This window comes from Aedes aegypti, chromosome 1 (genome assembly GCF_002204515.2).
Source record: "Aedes aegypti strain LVP_AGWG chromosome 1, AaegL5.0 Primary Assembly, whole genome shotgun sequence".
Lineage (NCBI taxonomy): Eukaryota > Metazoa > Arthropoda > Insecta > Diptera > Culicidae > Aedes > Aedes aegypti.
Window position 1 is genome coordinate 53,550,140 of NC_035107.1, and position 18,813 is coordinate 53,568,952.

The 18,813-nt window shown below is 39.5% G+C and overlaps 2 long non-coding RNA genes across 3 annotated transcripts; one reads left to right on the plus strand and one right to left on the minus strand.

Annotated features, from left to right (window-relative positions):
- Positions 1-6,072: 6,072 nt before the first annotated feature.
- LOC110674417 lies at positions 6,073-6,769 on the minus strand. Of its 2 annotated transcripts, none has more exons than XR_002498845.1 (2): positions 6,501-6,769; positions 6,073-6,439 (listed from the first exon to the last, which is right to left on the minus strand). It is a non-coding gene; the product is annotated as an uncharacterized LOC110674417 (long non-coding RNA). The 2 variants fall into 2 exon arrangements; XR_002498846.1 differs by having other exon boundaries at positions 6,073-6,422; positions 6,501-6,768.
- Positions 6,770-17,482: 10,713 nt separating this feature from the next.
- LOC110678399 lies at positions 17,483-18,253 on the plus strand. Its single transcript, XR_002501574.1, has 2 exons — positions 17,483-17,951; positions 18,016-18,253. It is a non-coding gene; the product is annotated as an uncharacterized LOC110678399 (long non-coding RNA).
- Positions 18,254-18,813: the final 560 nt, after the last annotated feature.

Genomic DNA, 18,813 nt, shown 5'->3' on the forward strand with positions numbered 1-18,813 from the left:
CGGTTAAGGCTTTTCGTTATTTTGTTATGATTTTTTATAGCTTAAGTAGTCCACTAATGGCACCGGCACCCTATGTCCCTATCAAGCCACAGAACATCAGGCTGGCCGTCTATATTCACACTGCACATGACTTCTACTGCAGTAGTTCGTAAATTGTTTACGGGACGTGTTTTTTGTACCTTTGTGAAAAAATGAAAGTAAACTTGTTTTTTTTAAGTAGCGGATGTTTTCAGCTCCTTAATTTTTTCAGAGACTTGTCACGTGGTATATGGACGGTCCCTAGATTGAACAAAGTATGCAAATAATTTGTAGTGAAAATTGAAATTTACTGATGCGCAGCGATATGAGAAACGATCACAAACAAACAAAATCAAAACAAAACTATGCGAACTACGAAATTAGTGATAACCGTGATTATTGCGACCGACATTACTGCCGTTCTACGCATATTTGTTCGGTGGTCCGTAAGGTTTGCATAGAACATGGGACAAGAAGGCGTAGGAGGGCAGATTACATCTGTAAAACAAGAACTTGATAGGCACCCCCTAGGTCCCCACCAGAAACAAAACCAACCTAGGCTAATGCGGCGACCCGTCATTGGAACGGAAAGCCTTCATACCGTTACCAATGATAATGGCTTGTAATCTTCGCTGCTGCTAGAGGGATGGCAATCAGCAGTACGGGCCTACTTCGCACTCAAAAATATCCGCACACACCTGGCAACACCCGAGTAGCAATGACTAAAATAGACCACGTGCTGGGCGACATTTCTTAGATGCCATGGATGTCAGGACCTTCTGAGGCCCTAATATCGACTCGGATCATTATCTCATTGTAGCTAAAATTAGGACGCGGTTATCCAGCGTGACGAGTTCCAGAACAAATAGAAGGCTGCGCTTCAATATCCAACGCTTGTCGACTGATGGGGTAGCTTCACAATACCACCAGAAGCTAGAAGAGCAGTTGGGAAGAATCAACGTTTCTGGTGATGTCAACAGCCTGTGGGACCCTATCCAAGTAGCTGTGACAACATCGGCGCGGGAAGTGATTTGCACTTGTCAACCACAAAGATGAAACGACTGGTTCGATGAAGAGTGTCAGAGAGTGACAGACATTTTTTTTTTCTTTATTAACGAGATTTTCGGCCATTGGCCGGTTCATCTCGGAAGTGACAGACATGAAGAATGTCGTCAGAAGCCGTATGCCACAAAACAGATAGCGGTACAGGGCAGTGAGAGCTGAAGAAAAGCGAATTCACCGCAGAAAAAGGCAGCACGAAGAAAGTGTGGTAGCTGAAGATCATGATAGCATGAACCGGAAGGATGTGCGGATATTTTATGCAACGGTCAATGGCACGCGACACAACACCGTACCAGGGCCCGCCATGTGTAATGATCGAGAAGAAAGAAGAATCTGCTGACCGAAATCGGCGTAGAAAACACTGCTGCGCATTTTGTATAATAAACTGAGACCGCTCGAGGAGTACTTCGTCGTCGAATATCAAGCTGGTTTTCGTGAGGACCTCGAAACTCGACAACGGGCCAGATGTTTACCTTGCGAATGATCCTAGTTAAATTCCGGGAGTATAACTGGCAGAGTCGCCATTTGTTTCTTGATTTCAAGGTGGCGTACGATTCAGTGAAAAGAAATGAACAATGGCAGATAATGTCCGAACATAGTTTTCCTGCGAAACTAATTAGGCTGATACGTGCTACGCTGTATGGTTCGAAATCAAGTGTTCGGATTGCAGACGAGATATCAATCTTGTTTATGATGTTAGACGGATTGGAGCAAGGAGAAGCTCTTTCGAATTTACTGTACAACATTGCTCCCGAAGGTGCTATTAGAAGATCTTTTTTTTTTAGTTATACGGCACTATCATTACCGCAATCAACTTCAATTCCGAGCAAAAAAATCATCACACGCATATTCAAATATATGGCTTTGCTGACGATATCGACGTCATTACAATCGATAGCAGGTCAGTGGATGATTCTTTCATGCCCCCGAAGAGGGAAGCAGTGAGGATAAGGCTTATTATTAATTCTACCAAAACGAAGTACACGGTTGCAGGTAGAGATAGGGGTAGGCCTAGCGGCATTGGTACTGATGTAGTGTTTGATGGGGATGTGTTTGAAATTGAATATTGTGGCTGAGTCAAGTCAAATCGAAAAATATGCTCAATTCCAACAAGAAACTAATGCCAGCAAACCATTCTAGCCCCATTAACTCGGCCCTGACCGGGGCTCTCTCGATCGAAAGTGAAAAGATGTCAAGTTTCTTTCCGCTTGACATGGCCCAACCGGAAGTGGGCTCGAAAAAGTAACGAAAATGGCAATAAATACACACCATGCCTGCTCTCCTTTCGATTGACCATTTCCCGCCCGTTTCACGAATACTTGTGTTCGTGTCGAAGAGCCTTCGAGAGTCCTTACCCTTACCTTCCCTCACCGACGAGGGCGTTTCCAGAACTAAATCTGAAAACCATTAAGCCTAAGCGGATTACCAAAGTTGATAAATTTCTTTTCGCACCGTCTGATGGTTGATGGAGAAAGAACACAAGAGGTTAGGTCTTGCTTTCTGTGTTTGAAGAGGTAAAGCTCGGCAACTGAGGAAATGATTTATTATTTGCATATTGATTTGCGCTCTCTGACTGGTGGGGAGGCAAATGGGCTCGAATGCTTTCGTTCTACGATTAATTGTCCCATGTTCCAAAATATGCAACCCATAAAAACGAATTTAACCCAAAAAAAAAATGTTTCTAACCGACTCAGACTTGAACGTTCAATTATAAAACTATTATTACTAAGTATGGGTAAATGTTTTGACAAAAGTTTGTTCAGCAAAATATTCGGTGGCAGAAAATGAAAGCTGATAAGAGATGACTTAAGAAAATTATGCGTGTAACATCTGAATAGGAACCTGTGTGCAGTATTTTGGATAGTCAAAGCCTACTTGATTCGTCAAAGCGGCCGGCTGGGAAGGTCGCTCCCTCCCCATCCATGTCACGTCGAGGCCAGTTTGTTTGTGTGTTTGGACTGATGGCTGATTTGAATAACTAAATCTCGATCTCCGTTGTTCCATTTACGGCGGCTTTTCGGGCCAGGCGAACCCAAAAAGAATGTAATCCGAAGCCAACAAAAAAAGACTAACGGTTGGAGCGAGGAGGACGAGGAGGACGAGGAAAAATATTAACATCAAAAGCATCGAAAACCAATTGACCGAAGGCGATGAAAGAGTTATAACATAAACATAAAAACGTACATAAATAAGCAGTAACAAACAAATTTATATTCAATTTAATTAAGAGGAAATGTCTCTCTTAAGAGAGAAGCAGATGGGAAGAAGAAGAAGAAGAACAGATACACGCCGCCAAATTGATATCGATTTGATTTTGTCGCTTTGGTCGAGATCACACGACAATGGCGCGGCACGGCAACTTGGTGATGCGATCGATCTGTTTCTTCGCTTTCCCCTCCTGCTTGCGCCTACTTTGGTTCCTGGCCCTGAGGAAAGCTTGACGTTGATGTCAGCCTGTTTCTGTTTTGTGACGGTTATTAGGCCTTGATTAATTTCCTCCGCGGCCCCGTTTTTTGTTCCGCGGTCAATCAAACGGACTTATGAGGAACATGGGCGGATGATTTAATTCAAAGGCTTCAACTAGAAATTTATGAAGGTTTGTGTGCCTTGAAGTTACAATTTAGTTTGACAAAATCTTCTTTCAAATGTCAAGCTAATCGATGAAGTTTTAATGTTAAGAAAATGGGGGACGTATTTTCGGCAGTTTTGTTCCTTTCGGCGTAGTGATGAATTTGTATCGAAAAATTCTTTATCTATAGGCAATAGGTCGTATGAACAAACTGAGCAAAAGCTTTTACTTTACTCAAATCCACCTGTCAGATAATTTTCCTGAGCATTTACTCAAGTGGGTATGATAAAACTGAGCATCTGAGCATTTACTTTTCGAACATCCAAATTCGTATGAATAAAGTGGTAAAAGCTGAGTAAATGCTCAGAAAATTCTGAGTCACCTACTGACCATGCTCAAATGAAAAATTGTGAAGAAAAAGAATGAATTTATTCGGATATTGAACTATTTCCACAATAATTTTACTAACTCCAGGTAAAAATGGCATTTTTTGCACTTTCCGCTGCCTACAAACTTAAATTCTGAAATCGATCTTGGGAAATGGATTCGCCGTGAACCATACAGCGCATATCTTGGTAATTATTCACCGAATCTCGGTAAAAAAAATTACTGAGATATCGGTAAACGTTCACCGAACCTTGGTTCTTAGCTGTTGGGTTCTCGGTTATTTCTTTTGCTGAGATCGGTAAAATAATTTAAGTGTGGTAACTGGAGTTAACAGTAGTTAGGGCCCATTCACAAATTTCATAACGCTGAAGGGGGTGGGTGGGTATAATCGTGATGTTACGGCTCATACAAAATTTGTAATGTATTCATACAAAAAAACATTACGAGGGGGTTGGTAGGTGTCGAAAATGGCCATTTTTAGCGTTATGAAATTTGCGAACAAACCCTTACCCATTTTTTTATATGAAACGAAACACTGTGAAAATAATAAACCATACTCTTTTTAGTGGAAAAGATGTTTCAAAATTTTATCCAGCTCTTTTGTCAGGCATAGCCGAAGATTTTTTTTTTTTTGAGGGTTGCTTCAACAGGGATTCCACTAAAATTCCTTTTGAAATTCTTGAATACTTCTTTGAGGTATACTAGGAACTATTTCGTAAGCGATTTCAAAATTTCTCAAAAGTATTCCCGGATAAAAAATACAATACAAAAACAATATAACGTATTGAAACAGTACCATTCAATTTATTGGAAATACAATACAGTATATTTTAAAATGACAATACAATTACAGTACAATATATTGTTTTGAACAGTTCACTGTATGGTATATGAGATTTTTGCAATATAATGTATGGGTGGTTAAGTATCGTAACAATACAAATGTAGATGATATCTCATACAAACATTTTGAAAATACAATACGATATATTGTTCATGTATTGTCTTGATAAGCAATTCGTGTATTGTTGTACAATACAAAAACAATACAACAAACTGTATCATGGTTGCATTCGTCGTTACAGCTAATGTCAAGTGACTTCTAAAAAACTACTTATTTTTACTTTTTGAATATTTTCCACCCAACATTTCTTGCTTTTTGAACTTGTTTTGTTTATTTCTTTCAGCAAAGCTACATAGAAAAAAGTAACAGTTGTTTTACGCGAAAATAGGAATTTGACTAAAATTGTAAGGTATAAAACCAATTAAAAACAATACAATGTTCTGTTACAATATATTATATTGTTTTTGAATTGTATATCCAAACATGAATAATATTGCTTCGACATTCAATTACAATACGCTGTAGTGTATCCAATACGTTATATTGTACATTAATGGTTTATTCCATTCACTGAATGATACGTTTTTATCCGGGTTGCTCCTCCCACTAATCCAGAGAGCTCTCTAATCCAGGTTTTTACGAGCGCTAATGGCTGCCGAAAACAGGCTCGCTTTCTGGTAGGGATCAGTCGATATGACGTTTGGCTTGGGACCGTTCAATATAAAACGACCCAAGCCAACCCTAAGATGTGTTAAGTGATATTTTCAAATAAACAGCTGGATGAATTATTGAACTTTTCCTGATGACCTTGGAGTAGTTTGTAAATTATTTTTGAAAGAATTATTTTAACAAAAATGAAGTAGTTTTTAGTGTATTTTAAGACATATTTCCAAAAAAAAAAAAAAACTGGATGGACCTTCTAAGAAAATTCAAAAGCATTCGTGGATTGAGCTTCGGATGAATTTCTAACAGATCTAACAAAAAGCTTGGGGAAGTATTAGGAATATTCAAAGAAACCCCTCAAAGGTTTGTAAATATATTTTGAGATAACTATAGTAGTTTGACTCGCAGGATGCCATTTGGCAGGCGCCTGTAGTTTTGGGGAACTTTGAGTCTCTTAGAACCTTCACTAAGTGCAAATATTTCATCAATATGACTACTTAAGGAAATCTTTGAAAAATTGTTACATCCGTTTTTAGTTTCGTAGTTTTAGTTTATTCATCTTTTCAACGACCAGAGATGGCCATGTCATTCTCAAACCTACCGTCTCTCTGTTTGAGAAACTATTTTGCAATCTGCTTGCTTGCCTGTTTGCTTATCGCATCAGCGTTGGTGGCGGTAACTGCAGTTCCATTGCGTTGTCCCGCGGTTCCATCACTGACTACCGATCCGGTCGCCTGTGGCATGGCAGCAAAATTATCTTGCTGGTGCGATTGCTTGTTGTATCGACCCGCAGGGACTCCGATCGACGTTGCCGTTTGGTGCACTTAAGTTGTGGCGATTCCGCTGGATATCACGATCATTTGCTGATTCGATGGGTGCCTATCCACCGATAAGGACTATTTGAAAGGAATAGAAATAAATAAAATAATAGAAATGCCACAAGTGCAGAACACTTACCGTTGCAGAGGGATCGGTTGCCACCACACTGCAGACACATCCATAGTTGTGAAAAACCGTGTTTAGCCCTTGCAGGTTGCACAGGATGGCTTCACTTTCCCCCGTTTGAGCTTTTCCGGGCTGTTATGTCTTCAGCAGTCTGCAGAAAACGGCAAAACATTCACAAGAACACTACTTTTTGCACCGCTCGGAATCTTCTTCTCTGCAAAAATCATCTGTCCAAAACAAAACAATATTTTTGACAGAGTAAATGCTATGTTCGAAATTCGAACTTACTCTGAGCAAAGTACCGTTTCATTCATACGGTTTTGAGTAAATGCTCAGAGACTTTACTTCGCTCAAATCGGGTTGAGCATGAGCAATTACTCGATTTTATTCATATGACCTAATGTTGTGAACACAGTTTTTGATACTTCAATACTTTAAAACAGATTAGGTCGTATGAATAAACTGAGCAAAAGCTTTTACTTTACTCAAATCCACCTGTCAGATTGTTTTCTTGAGCATTTACTCAAGTTGATATGATAAAACTGAGTACTTGAGCATTTACTTTTCGAACATCACCATTCTTATGAATAAAGCGGCAAAAGCTGAGTAAATGCTCAGAAAATCCTGAGTCACCTACTGACCACGCTCAGTTGAAAACAACAACCGAAAAAAACTTTGAAAATTGTAAAAAAAATGATGTACTCGGGCTTTTATTATAAACTAGCTGTCCCGGCTTACTTCGTACTGCCCAGTAGGCTTTGGAGTAGGCCATGGAAAATCCCTGCACAAAATGTCAAATTTGTGTTCCCGGTTTCCCAATTTTCTTGGTAAGTTTTTCACAAATATTATTCCACATAAACATGTCGCAACCCTTGAGGAACGCAATTGCGAAGAAATCACGTAGATCGGTTGGCCCGTTCTCGAGCCATTTCGTGACATACAAACATCATTCCATTTTTATTTATCTAGATTATAGACTAGATTATTTATATAGATTTGCCGTTTCCAATCGTAGCTGACGTGGGCGATATCCATCAAGCTAGTCGGACTGAGGTCTGTTGAGGAGCTTAAATAATCGTGTTTGCCTTGTTCAACATTTGGATTGTGGAGATTAATTTGCAGATTTTGCAGCGCGGTAAAATGCAGACCAACCTGAAAGAAAATTAGGTTCTTTTATTTTTGAAAAGCCGAACATGCTATACCAGCCCAATCAGGATTTCGATTCGGATTCAGCCCCTCAGTATTTACAATCGATGTGAGATTTTATATAGCAAGGACAATGCAGACCACAACACGTTTATTTTCCGAGTAAGGTTGCAGCCAAGATTTTAGCCAGGAGCAAACTGCTTTAAAAATAATAAATTTAATACAAAAACGACCATATTTGACACCTAGTGCTAAAAAAAATTCCCATTTCTACTATGAAACGTAATCATTCTGAGGACATCACTGGTAGATTGAATACATTTTATGAACCTTTGAAAAACTTTTATGAACCCTATTAGAAATATTAGAATAACTTCAAGAAATCTTACTAAGAAGATTTGAATCACATTCGTCGAATTTATGTATTCCAGTGATTTTCGGGAATTTTATGTCAAATCTGACGATGAAATATTTTCAGAATGTCCACCCATCTTGGAAAACCCGAGAATCGCAAATGGCCGGGTAAAATACGGGGAATATCCGAGAAATACTAGAACACTTCGGGAAAAATAAGTTATGTATTTGGAACATAAGAATTTATGTTTGTTTCAATTTTAAGCACTGTGGGCGAGACTACTATAAACATGCAGGGAGTATCCCAGCCTAAAAATAAAATAATGAAATCCAAGAAATTCACATCATGACTGACTTTTTGTGAGGGACTGTTCATTAATTACATACGTAAGACAATTTGTGATTTTTTTTATCTCCCCTGCCGCATGGTAATACTTTTTGAATGAAAATAAAAAATAAATTCTATAACGCGTAAGAAATTTCAAACTCCACACCTCCCGCATTAATCCTTACGTAATTAATGGATTGCCCCTAAGTGACTAGTAGGATAGTTTACGTTTCTTCTTATTTTGTATACAGATCCTGCAAAATAATCGATGAACTCCTGAATAGATGTTAAGAAGATTTGTTTTAAAATTTTATATATTTTTAGTGAGCTGTTTTGTAGATTTTAAGCAGCAAAATATTGAGTAAATTCAAAAACTGTCTTATGAGATCCTTGAACATATTCTAGAATGAATCTTAGAACATTATAGCATATAGTTTTTGTGAGTTCTTAGTGGTTCTCTATTGAATTCAAGACAGAATTATTAACAATTCCTGTCAAACGGATTTCTAATGAATGTATAATTTAATAAAAATAAAATAGAATTTTACCAGAATATGATTTGCATATCCCATTATGATATACCGTCGGACGGGGCTACTTTTGATTCCGGGGGCTACTTTGGACACTCACCTTTTGAATTTATTTGCAGCATAAATATTAATCTGAGCAATTTTGTGTCTTCAGCACTTTTATTAACCAATGTATGCTCTACCACTAGGCATGACATTTTTTTGGAACAACATCAACAATAACAGGATGAACAAGAAAATATTTCAAATAAGTCCGAATAAATATTCACAAGGTATAAAACATTGGCTATGCAAATATGGTTTCAATTTTTCCCAAGTCGTGGAAAATTATTGGGAGCATCACAAAACTATCGGATCGTCATGTTTTATAAACAAAATTTGATAATGTTTTGCTAAAATATGTTATTTTATTAAAATAATTGATCAAATGTCATATTTTTAGGCCTTTTTTCAATTATTATGTATTGGTTTATATAATTAACAAAATAAAAACAAATTAAATAATTTTTTGTAAAAGTGAATAGACGTAAAACGCACATATTTCAATACGTATCAATGGCATGTTCACAACATAATCTCCAAACAAAATATGTTCCGTCATATTTTACAAAAATTTGCAGTATAAACAAGAGATCCACAATTTCTGCAGAAAGCAGCCATGGGCCATGTCTTACGCAACATTCTTGGATAAGAGTCGATTGTCTATTAAACTTTTCTCTATTGTTGAACTTCGGTGTAAATTACGATAGAGCAGAAATTACTTTACATAGTTATGAAATCTATCCAAATTTTAATCCAAGTTCTAGGGGAGAAAGGCATTGAATTGATATACCTAAAAAACAAACATCTGGTCTTTAGGCAAACTTTCAGTTCTAATAATTCATAACGATTTGTCAAAAAGATCGCATGTATTTTTCTATTGGATTTTTCAATTAATCGTTTAAATCTGTTTATTCGAAACTCTTTTAAAATCCACAGAATATTAAAAAAAAAACGTTTAGATTAATTAATAAACAAATCCCATCCCAATCCCAATTCAAAAATTGGAGTTTTTCAATGCATTTCTGGGAGAACTCATCGAGGAATTCTTTAGAGGAATTAAATATTCTTCACTGAAGAAAATTTAGAACATTTGAATTTTTTTGTGAAATTCCTGAAGATTTTTAAAACAAAATTGCATAGCATAGCATAGCATAGCATAGACTGACTGCACATGTCAATGGTTGCTACTCCGTGATTGATCGGAACTGGTAAGAATTGCACTACGATCCAAATGAATGAGGGATGGGAGTTTCCGCTTACTCTCGAAGTGCAACTTTAGCAGATCTAATATTATTGATCAATAACGGCGCCGGCCAAGTCCTTACAGTCAGTTGGGATGGGGAAGAAATGTTAGGGTGTAATGATTGTTGCTTCTAGAGACCGAGAATACCTCTGCATCTCCACAATCACCACGGGAAGGGTGTTTATTAGTGAGGGAGGAAAAGATCTGGGAGTCACCTCTGGTCGGTGATGCGATCCATGGACAAGGGGGAAATATACGACTTATATTTAAAGCTAGTTTTGTATTTTTGTCTCGAGAAGTCTTTGGAAAAAATACGCCAACATCTATAATGTCGAACAATTCAAAAGACGTTTTTATTAATGGCAAAAACTGAAAATTACATGTATGTATTTTAAATTATATGAAACAGGAATAATGCCGACACTTGTAGTGACGAACCATACATAGTTTGTTTGAAAATTACATATGAGTATTACTGTGCATTTTGTCTCGATATGGTAGAAGTTTTAGAAAATACGTCAACATTCACAATGTCGAAAAATTCAAAAGATAATTTTTAATAATGTCAAAAAGAGAAATTGTATAAGAAAAGAGCATAATGCCGACACATACAGTGACGAACCATACAACGTTTGTTTTAATATTACCTAAAAGTTACGCTTTCAAGAAAAAATGTGTTGTCATAAACATGAAACGAACTCACCAGTTCTCATCCATTCTCGACTGAACACAAAACTGACACTGACAGCAAAACTTCTTGGCGTCCCGAAAACAAACCGTCTTGCTTAGGCCTTCCCAAATACCTTCCCAGCAAAACGCTCCAAAACAGGGGGAAAAAATTCTCCGGCAACGAAAGCACGCGCGAAATTGTCAGCAAAATCTACTAGACGACGCAAAACCGAACTGTCATGCTTGGGCTTCACGAAGCACTACCCTGTTAGACACTCCAAAACAGGGAAAAAAATTCTCCGGCAACGAAAACACGCGCGAAATCGTCAGCAAAATCTATCGGACGCCGCAAAACAACCGAACTGTCATGCTTGAGCTTCACGAAGCACTACCCAGCTAGACACTCCAAAACAGGGAAAAAAATTCTCCGGCAACGAAAGCACGCGCGAAATTGTCAGCAACATCTATCGGACGACGCAAAACCGAACTCTGAAGATTTTTAAAACAAAATTGCGGAGAAAAATCTAAGTGTGTGATTAATGTATATATCTTAATACATATGAAGAGGAATCTTTAAGCTTTTCGAGAAGTCCATGTTTATAAATGTTTTTTTTTCTTATAAATTCCTGAAGCATTGAATTAAGTAGTTTTTATGTCTTCCAAAGCATTTAATGCAACTTTTTAAAAACATTCATAAATATAACTGTGTAAAAAAAATTCTTCACTAAAGCTTCCTGAACGAATTCTTTTAACAATTTCTTAATATATTTTTGAGGTGAAGATGAATCGAAGCCAAACATCAAATTTTCAAGAGCACAAATCTGAAGAACGGGATATCCATTCAAGCTAAAAACTAGATCGATTAGTCTCTCGCTGGTGGTGACCAATCGAACAACTTTTCAGTGTATTCTAGTTGTCTAGTTCGTTAGATTTGTGCTCTTGAAAAAATGAAACTTGGCTTCGATTCATCTTTCCCTAAAATAACTACCTACGCAACTAGTTTAGCTGACAAGATTTTTTGAAAGTACCCGAGGAAATTTTACAAAACCTGTTGTCCTCTTGAGGATTTTCGGCGAAAATAAGGGATGTTGTCTAATATTCAAGACGTTCAAATCGTAATTATTTAATCCATATGGCTGTTTGAGAAAACTTTTCGAAAATTCATAATTCCGATTGAGTATCGTATCAGGTATCAGAAGGCCGGCTCCAAAGGCACGTTCCCCACCAGTTGGGAGATTTGTGCCATCGCCATATTTGAGCCTATTTCATCATCTAGGGAAGGGAAAGATGGGAGGAAATAGGAGTGGGGTCCCTTGAAGAGGGAAAATCGCATAAGCGAATTGAGAGCATGTAGCTCCATACCACAATGGGTTTGAACAGCGCCCTAAAAAGGACACTGCAAAACGCAAGAGCGTAAAGAGAGCCTATAGCTCATTACCACAGCGGGTTAAGAATAACAGAATGTCCTGAAGATTCAGGCTTCTGAATTCAGTTTCACTTAATAAGTGTTTACCAAGTAATTGGAATCGCATTTGCGCAAAAACTGGACAGTTACATATCAGGTGATACGAAGTTCCATAATCGGAGTCACAACTATCACACACAAATGAGTCAGCACGCTGAATATTTGCCATGTGATAGTTGAGTCGGCAGTGGCCTGTCAACGCTCTGACCAAGAGACTGCAATTCTGCTTTGACAGATTTGTTAAATACTTCGCCACCCTTGGAGATGGCTCAGTAATGTACAATTTTGTTTGACGACATGACTCCAAACTATTCCAATATTGCTTGTGCTGAGTTGCTGCCCAAGAATTTATCTGAAGCTTCACCCAGCACTTCGAAATTGGAATAGCCGGCTCAGGGCCAATGAAGTCATGCGATGCTCCATCGCGAGCTAGCTCATCAGCCAATTCATTTCCAACGATGGAAGAATGGCCAGGTACCCATACAAGAGTTACAGAGTTGACTGAATTCAGTTCCTCAATTTGAGTTCGACATGCTATAACAAGCTTCGACCTTGAGTTGGCCGAAGCGAGAGCTTTTATAGCAGCTTGACTATCTGAACAGAAGTATATGACTTTACCCATTACGCGCTGTTGAAGTGCTGATTGCACTCCACACATAAGGGCAAATATTTCCGCCTGAAAAACGGTGCAGTTTCTACCAAGTGAGTAAAACTGATTCAGCCTTAGCTCACGAGAATATACTCCTGCACCAGCTCTACCTTCAAGAAGGGAGCCATCAGTGTAACATACTATATTGTTTGATATACTTCTTTCCAAATAGCCAGACGTCCACTCTTCCCGTGAAGGGAGTTGTGTGATAAATGTCCTGTAAGGAAAGTGAGAAGCAATTGTGAGATCACTTGGAGCAAGGACAATTTTGTCCCAATTCACCAAAAGTGGAAACAACGAAGTGTGTGTAGATCTACGATTCACTGGATTTTTCTCCAGTAGATCCAGTACCCATAAACGGTAAGAGCAAGAAAGTGCTTCTTGTTTAAGATATATGTGTAGTGGCGCAACCTCGAAAAAGGCCTCGAGCGCTGCTGTGGGAGTTGTAGAGAACGCACCAGACATCGCCATCAAGATGGCGATTTTGATTGGATTGTTCTCACTTCGCCCTTTTGCCACCACACAAGACATCCATATGCCAATATTGGTCGAACAACTGTTGTGTAAATCCATTTGATATACTTGGGTTTGAGGCCCCAAGTTTTACCAAAGGTTCGCCGGCATTGACCGAAGGCCATGCAAGCTTTTTTGACTCTGAAATCAATGTGAGGTGTCCATGAAAGTTTGGAATCTAAAATGACTCCGACATACTTTACTTGATCAGTCACATTAATCTCAGTGCCAAAAAGACGTAAAGGTCGAATTCCATCGCGGTTTCGTCTTTCCGTAAACAGAACAATAGATGTATTATTCGGGTTAACCGAAAGGCCATATTGGCGACACCAACTCTCGACTACCTGAAGAGCACTTTGCATCAGGTCGAATAGGGTGCTTATGCACATACCAACTATCAGAGCTAGATAGTCGTCGGCAAATCCATATGTTGGAAAACCGCTATTATTGAGTTGCCTCAATAGCGTGTCTGCTACGAGATTCCACAAAAGTGGTGACAAGACTCCCCCTTGGTGGCATCCGCAAACACTCAATTTTCGAATCGCTGCTTGACGCAATGTCGAGAAGAGATGTCGGTTTTTGAGCATTTGATGAATCCAATTGGTGATCATTGTAGGTAGCCCATGGTTTCGTGCGGCTTCCAATATGGCATCAAAAGACACGTTATCAAAGGCACCCTCAATATCCAAGAAAACACCCAAGCAGGATTGCTTCTGAGCGAATGCTTTCTCGATATCGTATACAACTTTGTGTAAAAGAGTCACCGTGGACTTTCCAGATTGGTAAGCATGTTGATTCACATGAAGAGGCATGTTTGCCAAATAAACATCACGGATGTGATGATCGATAATGCGTTCCAGACATTTCAGAAGAAAAGAGGTCAGACTGATTGGTCTAAAACTCTTCGCTTCTTCATACGACGCACGGCCTCCTTTCGGGATAAACTTTACAGTAATATCACGCCAGGATCTGGGAATATACCCGGTAGCAAAACTGCTTACAAGTAGCTTTTTCAAAACATGTTTGATAAACTCAAACCCCTTTTGGAGCAGAACAGGATAAATCCCATCCGCTCCTGGAGATTTGAAAGGAGCAAAACTATTAAGTGCCCATTGAATCGATTCAGTAGTTACGATACTGCGAGCCGAGGCCAGAGACTCGTAACTACATGAAAAGACATTTGGTTCATCCGTAGATGCTATGTCCACACATCCGGGGAAGTGTGTATTGAATAGACATTCTAAAACTTCTTCATCGGAAGAAGTAAAGTCACCATTAGGTAAGCGAATTTCGTTCACTTGGAAATCCTTAGATTTTGCAAGGATTTTGTTCAGCCGACTGACTTCACTCAAACTGGAAAAATTTGTACAAAGGTTTTTCCAGCCGGATCGTTCAGCAGAACGAAGAGCCTTCTTGTAAGCCTTGCGAGCCGACTTGAACGACTCTGATCCAGCTGAACGGCGTCTGTTCCAACTCCTTCTACATTCTTTCCTGAGTCTAGTCAGATCGGAATTCCACCATGGGGTCCCTCTTGTAGTCTTTACAGACCACAGAGGACATGCTTCTTCAAAAGCTTCCATAATGTAGGATGTTGTAGTATCAACGGCATCATCCAGATCACTTGGATTATCAATGGACGGAGAATATCCATGAAATTTGGTCGCAACCAATTCAATATAGAGTTCCCAGTTTGTTGATCGGGGATTCCTAAAACGCAAAGTCTGCGCAGTTACATTTGAATGTTCAAAGAAGATGTAGCGATGATCAGATAATGATTCCTCATCTGATACATGCCAATTCGTCAACTCGTGACTGATTCTATTCGAGCAGAGCGTTATGTCTAACACTTCTTCTCTATTAGAAACCATGAAGGTTGGGCGATTGCCTATGTTAAGTAATCCAAGGTCTGTACTACTTAAGTATTCCATCAGACTGGAGCCTCTCAAATTGATATCTGAGCTGCCCCAGATGATGTGATGAGCATTGGCATCACTGCCCACAATCAGCGGAAGGCCTTTTGTTACGCAGTGTACGACAACTCGTTTGAAGTCATCCGTTGGGGATGGTTCATCATGTGGTAAATATACCGAACAATAGACGTATTTCCTGTTGAGGTCACCAACAGAAACATCGATTGTGACAGCACATACATCTCTGGTCGTTAACTCAGAAATGAGTGTAGCAACGATTGCTTTATTTACGAGCACGCATGCGCGGGGCATGGAGCGCGAGTTTGCCATTTCAAGTTTGCTGAAAGTAGCAAAAACTGGGTCCACAAGGTTACCTAGATAGAAGTTTCCTCTACGAAAGTAGGGTTCTTGAACTAGCGCCACTTGGGCTGCACCATTTTGCATGAGTCTGCAAAGATTGATCGTTGCTGTTCTTTTATGCTGAAGATTGATCTGAGCTAACCTAACCGTAGCCACTACCCAAACTAGGCAGGATTAAGCTTTTTGCAATCTCAGCACGAAAAAGACCAGCAACGAAAAAACCAGATCGGTATCTATTTAAAGTCGCCAAAGGCGAAAGAGCACAGAATACACTGTGTAAAACGCATAATGCGAATCCATATAGGTGATAATTTAAATTAAATGTCAACATATTCATAATCCCACCCTTATTAAGCCTCAGGATAGAGACTGAAGAAGGGCAGCCGATTATCTCGGAGAAACACAAGGTCACCTGCACCATTGCTCCGGGTAGCACAGGAAGGACTCAATACTGTGGAGGGCGCCCTGGTACCCCACAGGCTCCGTTTGCGGTTAGGTTTTATTTAGACCCCCCTAACCATTCATTCCTAGGCACGGTACGCATCACACCATAAATTAGGGGTCACCTGTGAGGTGGACTTTTACCACCGGAACAGGCAGTCCGTAGTGTTAATTCTTAGCCAGTTGAAACAACCGCTACCGACACTACGCGGCTATCTAGGCTGCTCGGGAAAAGGAGGTTAATATTGATGATTAACTCCTGACGTGCCAAACGCAGGATTGCGTTTGGAGCGTTAGTTCTCCCAGCCGCCCATAAACTCTTGAAAAAATGAAACTTGGCTTCGATTCATCTTTCCCTAAAATAACTACCTACGCAACTAGTTTAGCTGACAAGATTTTTTGAAAGTACCCGAGGAAATTTTACAAAACCTGTTGTCCTCTTGAGGATTTTCGGTGAAAATAAGGGATGTTGTCTAATATTCAAGACGTTCAAATCGTAATTATTTAATCCATATGGCTGTTTGAGAAAACTTTTCGAAAATTCATAATTCCGATTGAGTATCGTAGTACTTAGTATAATTTATTGCTTCAAAGGCAAAGGCAGACCTGATCACCAGCTTCCTGAGCTTGCTCATACTAGCCAAATTGTCCGCAATAGTTCATTGCCATTGCCCCGTACAGCACCGGGTACATGATGGATCCGTTGGAATGTCGATCGTTCTCGTTTGGTGAACTTTGGCCAATGACCAAACTTTGGTAACTGGATCCGATTCCGCTGGAAAGCACGGTTACCTGCTGCTTCATGCTGACTACCCGCTGATGAGCACTTTTCGGGAGGGACAGAACTAATTAACAGACAAAATAATAATACATGTGCAAAACACTAACCGTATCAGTCCCCACTTGAGGTTTACAAAGCAGTTACCGATTATAGTCCTAGCCTTCCATGCGGCACAGGATTGCTCCAGGTTCTTCTGCTCACCACACTCTGATGCTGCCAGTTAAGTTTCACCGGGGTATGTGGCTTTTCCAGCAGCCGGCAGTAAACGGCGCAGATCAAAAATTTATATGTAATACATATTGCACGGCAAAAACGGGTAATATCCGTAAAGGCACCGCTATTTTGCACCACTAGAATTCTTCTTTGCAAAAATCAAACAACCAAACCAAAACAACATTTTTGACAAAGTAAAAGCTAAGTTCGAATTTCGAACTCACTCTGAGCAAAGTATCGTTTTATTCATACGGATTTGAGTAAATGCTCAGAGACTTTACTTTGCTCGAATCGGGTTAAGCATGAGCAAGTGCTCGGTTTTATTCATACGACCTATTAGGTCATATGAATAAAACCGAGCATTTGCTCATGCTCAACCTGGTTTAAGTAAAGTAAAGTCTTTGAGCATTTACTCAAAACCGTATGAATAAAACTATACTTTACTCAGAGTAAGTTCGAAATTCGAACATAGCTTTTACTCTGTCAAAAATGTTGTTTTTGTTTTGGTTATCCGATTGCTGATTTCGCAAAAATAAAAATCCAGTAGTGCTTTGGCGGATCTTTTGCCATGCTAGGGAAAAAGTGTGAGTTGCTTGATTTGCTGCCGCTTGCTGATGCACACCCTGGCGGAACATATTTATTAGCATCACGCCTACCGGGGAAGCGTCGGTGAACGCAGAAAAATCGCCTACCGGGGAAGCGTCGGTGAACGCAGAAAAATCGCCTACCGGGGAAGCGTCGGTGAACGCAGGACACTAGTACACCAGCAAGGACTACAAATTGGTGCTTGGAGAACACCCAACCGGTCCGCTCGCTACGGTAAGTGATTTGTACTTATGTTATTTCGTGATTTAATTACATTATTCCTGTCTCTCCTAAACAGCCCTCAGTGGAGAACAGATGGCAATGCCCTTCAACAGAATCGGTGTCCAAGTGAAAGGCCACGGTGACGCCATTCAGAACCCCAGCGGAGTCGATTGAACGGTCGACAAGTTTCAGCAATGGAAAGAAAGGAAAACAAACGATCTGTCCTGAGTGGGTTCGCGATGCAGGCTACCGGATTGAGGGACCACATCCCCACTTGGCTGTTAAAGAAATGAATAAACTGTTAACATATCCTAGCCATGAGATAATTGCTTCTTGAGAAGTTTCGTAGAGATTTTATTTAAGTTCACTAAAAATAAAAGTTTCTACCAATAATCTTACCAGAAACAATCCATTGGCTTTGCCAACAATTCCGACTCCAATTCATTGAAAATCCGGCATGAATATCCTCAGGGTTTTTAAAGAGACTTTTCCAGATAAACTACTTCTTCTTTCTGGCGTCAAGTCCCTCCGGGTAGAAAGCTTATATTTCAGCTTAGTATTTTTTGCCATGTATATCGTGGGAATTCGAAATCGAAGAAATTTCCAACCAGTAAAGTTCCTTGACCTGTGGAATGCTTTATAACTGCACGTTTGTCGCTTTGTCTATCTAGGTCCTCTAAATAACTAGTTATCTGAAAATAAATTAACAAATGATGGATTCGTCCAGGAACGTTTTAGGGAATTCGCTCAAGATTACCAACATTTTTTCAACAATTTTTCGATAATCTCTCCACAAATTCTTACGGATATTTATCCACACAGGCTATTTTAAGATTTCAAAAAACTACTTCGAATACTTGACATTTTCAGAAGG